The sequence below is a fragment of the Hibiscus syriacus genome, unplaced genomic scaffold, assembly GCF_006381635.1.
Source record: "Hibiscus syriacus cultivar Baekdansim isolate YM2019G1 unplaced genomic scaffold, ASM638163v2 tig00008673_pilon, whole genome shotgun sequence".
NCBI classification, from domain to species: Eukaryota; Viridiplantae; Streptophyta; class Magnoliopsida; order Malvales; family Malvaceae; genus Hibiscus; species Hibiscus syriacus.
The window spans coordinates 50,414-60,466 of record NW_024062172.1 but is presented as its reverse complement, the minus strand read 5'-3'; the positions used below and the strand labels follow the sequence as shown (position 1 = coordinate 60,466).

Genomic DNA, 10,053 nt, shown 5'->3' with positions numbered 1-10,053 from the left:
GTTTTCATTACTTTTGCCAATGTTTTGATTGTAATTTCATGGCTTGGTCCTACAAGATATTGATCATACCCGTTTCTGAAATTTTATTGACCTTGAGTGAATATAAAATCTAAACCTTTAAAAATAAGTATCGAAAAAAATTGAATCGTAAGAGTAAGCAAAAAATATTAAAATAAAATTGCTTTTAAATTATATTTTTTTAGTCTGTTTAATAAACTATCTAATAAATATATCAAATTTTAAATAAAAAACATAAAGAATTTTATTAAACACTTAACTACTCACAATAAATATGATGGCCCGAGTTTGATTTCAACCTTCGTCTTATCAAAATCACAAAAAAAAAAAAGAATAATTAGATGTAAAGTCAAAAAGTAATTTAAAAATATCACATTAACATTGTTATTAATTTTTTAATAGTGAGTAACAAAATAAAGGGTAAATTAAGCATTTAGTACCTAAATTATTAAGTTTAGTCCGTTTTAGTATCTCAACTTTTTTTTCCAAAATCATACTTAAAATTTAGTTTCTGTTCCGTTTTAGTACCCGCCATACATAAGGATTTGAACTCAAGACTTGTTTAAACGATATTAAGTTACTTATCGCTTCAACCAACCCATCGGTCATGTGTCCATCTTTTTAATAGTATTGACAATGATAAAAAAATTTAAAGAATTAAAGAGAGAAAATGGATACACTTGAAAGACTAATTCATATATTAGGCCTTAAGAAAACATGATAAATACATTAAGAAAATGAAAAGTCTGAACAGTTGAAATTCTGTATTTGCTGAGGGTGCCGTAGAAGACTTTTTCCAGTGGTAATATACCATTAGTTATTATATAAGCCGTGCATGTGAGATTTTAGTGGTTCATAAAATAATATAAACAAGGGTAAAGTATACATATTGTTCCCTATTATTAGGGCGTTATTTTGTTGAGTATTTGGATTATTAGAAGTTATGAAATGATCATCTCATTATTTATATGTTTTAAATTCGTCTTTTTTTCGTTAAAAATAATTGTCATTTGAGCTGTAAGTTAACCTACTAACTAAGATATGATAAAATCATATTTTAATAATGTCTACAAGCACTAATTTAATGACATAATATTGTAAGCACCAACTCATGATATAATATGAATAGAGATTCAATCGGCAAATATGTCTCAAACAATTGTGGGATTAGATTTTATCGTATCTCAGTCACCAGATTAACATCCAGTTCAGATGACCATCAATTTTAAACAAAAATTAACGAGTTTAAAATATATTAATAATCGGATGATCATTTTATAACTTTTTAATGATAAAAATACTCAGTAAAACAACACCAGCCTGATGTAACTTCCAATCATTTTCCCTTTTCCTTATATATGGCATGGCCAGCTGACCATTTCTTTTGTTGTATGCTGATGTGGATTAATGCAAGGGTATTATTTCTTGTAGAGAACGTAATTGGAAGGGGTGGTTATGCTGAAGTCTACAAGGGTCAGTTGAAGAACGGAAAGCTCATAGCAATAAAGCGGAAGGGACACCAGATGAGAGGACAGCGGGTTTCCTATCAGAGCTCGGCATTTCATTGGGTGTTGCATTGAGGGAGGAATGCACCTTGTCTTTCAGTTATCTCCAATGGAAAGTTTAGCATCAGCTCTTCATGGTTTGTTCCTAATCCGCATTGTTTTTCTCGAGTCGTCTTCATAAGTTTTTGATGCTCTCGAGTCTTTAACATTATCTCGGTTCAAAAGGTACACTGGATTGGAGTAAAAGATATAATATTGCTTTGGGTACAGCGGATGGCCTCACATATCTACACGAGACTTGTAAAAGGCGGATTATTCATCAAGACATCAAGGCTGATAATATTCTTCTTACAGAGAACTTTGAGCCTCAGGTAGCGTGCATCTGTATTTTTCATGATAAAAGGAAATCATGAAACTACGTACGGTGAGAAGAAAAAGAGAATGCATTTTGTTGTAAATTTCTAGAACTGATATTCCGTAAGCTGGGTACTTACGGTTATCTACGTACATTATCCATGCATACTTCAAGTTTCCACATCTATTGACTATTGCCATTACCTTTGTTCATTTTTTTTTTTGTATAACATAATTTACCATTTTCCTGCAACATCGAAAGAAAAGAAACTGGATCAGTGCAATTGACAATTGCTATGTTCTATGCTCTGTAATTTTTCAAACCATAAAGAAGCCGATTTAACCAACCAATGATAGATCATTTTCGTTTCCCTGGTGTTTGGCCAAATTTGTGTTGTGTCCTAGATTTTGATTGTAGTACCCTAATAGGCGCCTTGAATATACTATCATAGTTATTTTTGTCGATATATATAGGCAAGATCTAGCAATAATAGTGCTGCTATATCTGTCCTGCTTTTCTTTTTTGGAATTTTATGAGATTTATTTTATAAAGAATGCCAACTGGTTATTAGTATTTGTATTTGATTCCCTTTATCCGTTTTGTTTATTGATTACGTCATCAAATTTATTTTCCAGATTTGCGATTTCGGTCTTGCCAAGTGGCTTCCTAGACAGTGGACTCACTACAACGTATCGAAGTTTGAATGCACGTTCGGGTTCGTTAGCCTAAAGTATCTTTATCGAGTTAATAAATACTTCTGTCGTAATGCTGACACATCTACTTTGTCGAGATGCAGCTACTTTGCACCAGAATACTTCATGCATGGCATAGTCGACAAGAAAACTGATGTCTATGCATTTGGAGTTCTGCTTTTGGAGCTGATAACAGGAAGGAAAGCTGCAGATGATCAACAGCAAAGTGTTGTAATATGGGTACATTTCTTACACAGACTTCGATCAGTCCAACCGTACTGGGATCGTAAAGGCTCCTTACTTACCCTTTCTAATTTTTGTAGGTAAAGCCACTTCTCGATGAGAATGATATTACAGAGCTCTTAGATCCTTTCCTCGGTGACGGTTATGATGCAGACGAGGTTGATTGCATGGCTCTGACTGCCTCTTTATACATTGAACATTCTCCGATTCTTCGTCCTCAAATGAGTCAGGTGTGGATTATTTTACAAGCGCTTGGATATTTGTTAAAGCACACCGGAAAGAAATCAAAGAAAACAAAATAATATTAGGAAATAAAAAAATGCTAACTGCGATATGATATCCGACATAGCTCTTTTGGAAGGTCCAACTATTCATTTCATTAGGAAAGAAACAGTATTTTCATCATGGAAAGCTATTCCGGTGCTTCTCTTATTTCAACATGCTGATATCGATTATTTGAGTTGCATGTTTGTTAATGTTCAATCGTAGAATTCGACCAATGATAGCAGTAAAAGGTCGACCTCTGCTTGCTTGTGGCATCCATATCCTTTTCTGTTCCTCGATCTTTGATGAAACTGAATTATTTTCTTTACGAGTATGAATGGCAAAATCGCTTTCTCGACCGATGAGTTGGTTTTAGGCTCGTGCTTTCCGTCTGCCCTTTTATTTACGGGGAACGATTACTTAGCTTTTCATCAATGGTTTGCTTCTCGTATTCCGTGTTAAAACTTTGAAGAACACAGTTCAGGAAAACTAGAAATCACGAGTGAAAGAAAAGAAAATCAGAATGTAGGCTAAAGATTGATTTTTAGCCTTGATCCAAGATCTATTAATATAGCCATGCTGATTGCTGAGTTAACACTATAAGTTTAACCCAATGTACAGCTGGCTTAACCACCTAACAACCTTCAACAAAAACAGTTACTAAATGCAGCAACAAACCGATCCAGCTGACACACCTTCCAGCTGACACACCTTCCAGCTGATATAACTTGCTCCTTAACATTCACCCCGCTTTTCAACTTCTCCAAGCAAGAAAGAACCTCAACATTTGTGCAACTGAAGTCTTTGCAGCGAGAACACATTAAGCTTTTGGCGTAACTCCTGAAACCGAGTTGTAATCAATGGCTTTGTCAAAACATCCGCAATTTGGCATTGTGCTGGAACATAGTTGACGGTTAGTTGCTTGTCCATGACCTTTTCCCTAACAAAGTGAACATCTAAATCCACATGTTTAACTTTAGCATGCAAAACCGGATTAGTAGCCATGGCAACAGTACTTGTATTGTCACACCATATAACTGGAGTTTGCGACAATTCAACATTCATGTCATCGAGAATTGCTTTTATCCAAAGAACCTCAGCAGTTGTATCAGCAAGGCTGCGATATTCTACCTCAGCAGTGGAGCGAGACACTGACCTTTGCTTGCGTGAACTCCATGACAGTAGGTGATTACCTAGGTAGACATAGTACCCGAAAACCGACCGCCTATCATTGAGGTCACTACCCCAATCCGCATCTGTAAACGCCTTGATCTAAAGTTGGCCTTGACCCTTGGTCAACCAGAGCCTATAATCCACTGTGCCTTTTAAATAACGTAAAATGCGCTTAACCCCTATCCAATGAGCTTCACAAGGGGACTGCATAAACTGTGCAACCTTATGAACATCAAATGCAATATCTGGTCTGGTATGACACACATACAATAGCGCACCAACCGCACTTCGATACCGTTGAGCATCCACAGGGGCTCTTGCATGTTTCGAGCTCAACTTAGGAGTAATAGGTAAAGGTGTGTCCACTGGTTGGGCTTGTACATTAAATTTGTGCAACAATTCCTCCACATACTTCTTTTTACTTAAAAACATTCCAGTTGTTGTATGAATGGCTTCAATTCCTAAAAAATAGTGAACAAGTCCGAAATCCTTTAACGAGAACTTATCGTGAAGCTGCTTCTTAACCTCTTTAACCCGATTTTCAGAGGAGCCTGTGACAAGAATGTCATCAACATACACAACAACATATGTGACCTCAGTCTTCGAACTACGAACGAATAAAGAGCTATCAGCTCTAGAGGGCCAGAATCCCATATCACACATGCATTGTTGAAGCTTATGATACCAGTTACGAGGAGCTTGTCTGAGCCCATAGAGGGCTTTTTGAAGCTTGCATACCAGCTTTTCAACATGAGTACCAACCTGTTCGAACCCTTCCGGTTGAGACATATAAACTTCCTCCTGTAGATCATCCTTGAGGAAAGCATTATTGACATCTACTTGGTAGACTTGCCACCCTCGTGAGGCTGCAACTAATAATAACACATTTATCGTGAAGAACCGTACTGCCAGGCTGAAAGTGTCAACAAAGTCACAACCTGGTACTTGAGAGTACCCTTTTACTACAAGCCTCGCTTTGAAGAGATTGATAGAGCCATCAGAGTTATGCTTAATATGAAACAACCACTTACAGCCAATGGCCTTCCGATCAGCTGGAAAAGGAACTAGCTTCCACGTGTTGTTGTCAGTCAGAGCCTTGAACTCCATTTCTACTACAATCCGCCAGTGTTTATGTTGTAAAGCCTCCTGCACACTTAGAGGAGTTTCGTTAAACAACGTGTTATAAATCTTAGGCTTAAACGTTCCAACTTTACTGCGAATGACCATGTGATGGTTATTCGTGGTGTGCTGATCATGAATATGGTTACTTTCATTAGTTACGGTCCTGCTTGAACTACTTTGCTCTTGACTAACAGCTGAACTATCATGGTAATCACTTATAGCAGCACCTGGAAGCATAGACTCACTGTTATTAGCCTCCAGTGGAGCAGCAACCCCGGAAACAACATCTGGTTCTACCGCCATCGTATGAGCCCCATCATCACGACCAGTACTTATATTAGGCGTGTGATTTGAACTTGCCACAGTATCATGCACCATGTCAGGAACAATAATTGGGTCACAACACACAATATCCTCGAGATTAGTTTGAGTAGACTCATTGTTGGGAAAAGGAACAACCCATCCAGATTGTTTAGCACTTTTGTTAGCATCTACACGTTGAGACACACATGGGAATATGTACTCGTTGAACACAACGTGTCTAGAAATATACACACGGCCCAATTCATCAAGACATTGATATCCATGATGTTGTGGTGAGTAGTCGAGGAACACACACGGCTTGGATCTGAAATCAAATTTGTGCTGATTGAAGGGTCGAAGACACGGAAAAATTGACAGCCAAAGACTCTGAGAAACTGATAATCCGGTTTCTTACTGTATAACTTCTCAAATGGTGATATTCCACCAAGCAAGTCTACAGGTAACCTATTGATTAGGTAAACTGCAGTAAGAACAGCGTACGACCAATATTTGAAGGGGACTGCTGACTGAGCTAGAAGTGTTAAAGTTGTATCAATGATGTGTCGGTGCTTACGCTCAACAACGACATTCTGTTGAGAGGTATGTGGACATGTAACCCTGTGTTTAATCCCTACAGCTGCAAGAGAACACGCTAGGCCACGATACTCACCTCCACCATCAGTTTGTAATGTAACAATGTTAGTATTAAACTGATTTTTAACAAGAGCATGAAACAAGTTAAATGCTTGAACAATATATGATTTATTGCGCATTAAGTAAACCCAGACATTCCTGTTGTACATGTCAACAAACGAAGTATAATACTGCCAGCCACCAGACTTAATCGGCGCTGGTCCCCATACATCGGTTTCTACCAGCTCAAACAAGCTATTATAAACTGTATCAGATTGCACGAAAGGAAGTTTATGATTTTTCCCTAACTGACACCCAATGCATACTTCATTATTATTAATATCATTTCTAATATGAAGTAGTGTAGACAAGGTTTTGGACGCAGGGTGTCCCAACCTTCTATGCCATAGCCAATAGCTTTTATTGGTCTTAAGTTCATTCTCTTCAGCAGAAGCAGTAACCTGATGAAGCATGTTGTCCATTTGAGTACTTTTATCAAAGCAATACAACCCATTCTCCAACTTACCTTCGAGATGAATTCGACCAGTCTCTTCATCCTTCACAAAACACTTATCCGAATGAAACTTAAGGTAAACATTATTGTCTTGTATGAGTTTAGAGACAAATAATAAGTTCCTAGTTATTTTAGGAACGCACAAGACATTGTCAAGCTGTAACTCACAAGTATTGGCAGTCAATGACACATTACTTACATGTGAGATAGGTAAAGTGGAACTATCACCAAGATAAACCTTACCTTTACCCACGTATGGACGACCCGAGGACACTCCAGCTTTGTCATAGGTCACATGGTGCGTGGCGCTTGAGTCGGGGTACCATTTGTCTGCAGTAGATAACACTCATTTGGCAATGAGAGAGTTTATTTGCACAGTGTCATTGTTGGCTTCTTCATTAACCACTTCACCACCTGTAGCTGTGTGAACAAATGGATTATAAGATGAATCATTGACATCATATTTGCAGACATTAGCTTGTATTTCATTGGTGTCCCTGGACTGTCTCGAAGCAACTCCTTTGTAATTTTCATCAAAACGGTGCCAACACATATCCACTAAATGGTCGATTTTCCCACATAATTGACATTGATGCCTTGGTCTGCCCTTGTACTTATTCATGTTCTGAGTTTTTTCTCGAGTATCATTTGACCTATTGTTGTTATAATACCTGTCATGATTGCCACTAGCATTGCCTCCATTGTTATTGTTATGTCTGGTCAAGTTAATACTGACCGAAGTCTTCTAAGATCACTAATTCTCGATTCAACATCAATGAGGACTGAGGTGACCGTATCAAAAGTGAAAGGTTCACGACTCACGGTTATAGCAGCAACGAATGGCTCGAAGTCAGTTGGGAGGTCGTTGAGCAGTGTAACAGTTTGGTCAATTTCAGATACTGGACTGCCACTTGTCACAAGTAGGTCACAAATCTCCTTGATTTGTGTGGAAAATTCACGGACAAATAAATCACCTTTCCTAAGAGATCTGAGTCTCTCATGCAAACTCATGATCTTCGTGGTGGAGAGTTTCGAGTACATGTTGAGCACTGTATTCCAGATCTTGGCAGAAGTATGTGCTCCTACAAGCTGAGGAAGAATCGATGAGCTAATTGTTGAGAGAAGCCAAGATGCTAATGAGCTATCCTTCTTTTTATGGCGCCGATATGCAGGATTTACCATCAACTCACCAGACTCATCTACAACAGTTTGAGGTGGAATTGGCAGCGACTCATCCAACAAGTGCTCCAGCTCATGTCCTTGAATCATAAAAATAACTTGTTGCTTCCAGGGAAGGAAGTTGTTATCATCCAGTCTAACATTAACATACTTGTTCATAAACGGTATTTCCATCATCCGATTGTTGACTGCAGCAGCACCGTTTTCCTCCGACGTAGCTTCAACCACAACAAACGAGTCAGTCATGATGAGCAAAAAACGTGATGATCAAAGAGAAACCACCGTGAACACCACTGGTAATTGGATCGCTAGACATCTGATGCCATGTTAAAACTGTAAAGAACACAGTTCAGGAAAACTAGAAATCACGAGTTAAAGAAAAGCAAATCAGAATGTAGGCTAAAGATTGATTTTTAGCCTTGATCCAAGATTTATTAATATAACCATGCCGATTGCTGAGTTAACACTATAAGTTTAACCCAATGTACAGCTGGCTTAACCACCTAACAACCTTCAACAAAAACAGTTACTAAATGCAGCAACAAACCGATCCAGCTGGCACACCTTCCAGCTGATATAACTTGCTCCTTAACATTCTGGATATGATTGCATTTCGTGCAGATAACAAGTTAGTTTATGTTGTTTATGATGCAGGTTGTGATACTGCTGAGGGGTGATGAATATGTTGCAGAATGTTATATATGAATCCCAAAATCCAACCCACCATAGAACATACTCGAACGAGCTCTGCGACGCACAGGAATACAACTCGATAAAATTGAATGAAATCAATCGACACCGGGAGATCGCTTTATGTTCTTAGAAAGCCAGTTATGATTTTGTATCAAAAACCAAAATGGTGTTTCTGAGCATGAAGGTTTGCTGCAAATCTCATGGAACTATAAGAAAAACAAGTCGATGTTGTGTTTCATGGCATTTGGAAGCATGGTGTTCTTCCAAATTTCATGTGAAAAATAGTTTATCAAAATTATGTCTTCCTCTGGTCTAATGTATATATATCTAAGATTTGAACTAAAACTTGCAAGAAAATTGAAACTATATATATATATATATAATATGGAGATAATTTTAGACGCCTATTTTCACTAATTATCTTAAGAACGTCTAAAATTTAATATATATATATATATATATATATATATATATAATATGGGTTAGGATTCAGTTTTATACTTTTTTAGATCATTAGATGTAGAAAAATCAAAACTTATAATTAATAGTAAGAAATAAGAAGATATTCATTTGAAAGAAAAGAATTAATTTCGGCCTTTGATTTTTCTCGTCTGACGATTCTAAAAGGGTATAAAAATTAGAAGTTTTACTTTAGGTGTAAGTGGATCATGACCATATATATATAAGGTTGGATTCACTTACGTTGTGTAAAACTCTTTTAATTTTACGTCTTTTTAAGACCATTGGATTGAAGATAATCAAATGCTGAGATTAACTCCTTTGATCCCGATAAATTAGTGTTTCGAGTATATCAAGTAAAGATTATCCATTAAGCTACTTTTGGTAATTTATGAAATAAGGGAACCAAAAAAGGAATCAAGCTTATATTAAGTGATAACCAACTCTTATCTTGTTTTACCTCATTAACAATTAGATTGATTCTTGAGTTTTAGTTTATAAAGAGGGATTAAGCATTATTTTGGGAATTTTAATTTAATCTTTAAATTTATTTTTTCCATTTTAATTTTGAAATTTGATATTTTTTTCTTTTCTTATGGTTTAACTTGAACTTTCAATCTTTCTTATGATTCTTATTTTAAACTAGTCCCTTAATTTTTAAATATTTTAATTTCATCCCTGAACTATGATACTCATTCTAAACTGACTCTTAAACTTTTGAACGTTTCAACTTCATTCACAAACTCATTCAAATATGTAACTAGTTTCAAACATAATTAAACCTAATTTTTATTTATTTTTCAAACATGTATAATAATATATATTGACATAACGATTTTATTAACGATGAATGTGATTAACATATAGTGATAGTTTGGGATGAAGTTGAAATGTTCAAAA

At 36.4% G+C, this 10,053-nt stretch overlaps 1 pseudogene; it reads left to right on the top strand.

The window, feature by feature from the left end:
- Positions 1 to 1,415: 1,415 nt before the first annotated feature.
- On the top strand, positions 1,416 to 8,824 carry LOC120202370 (annotated as a pseudogene).
- The last annotated feature ends 1,229 nt before the right edge of the window (positions 8,825 to 10,053 follow it).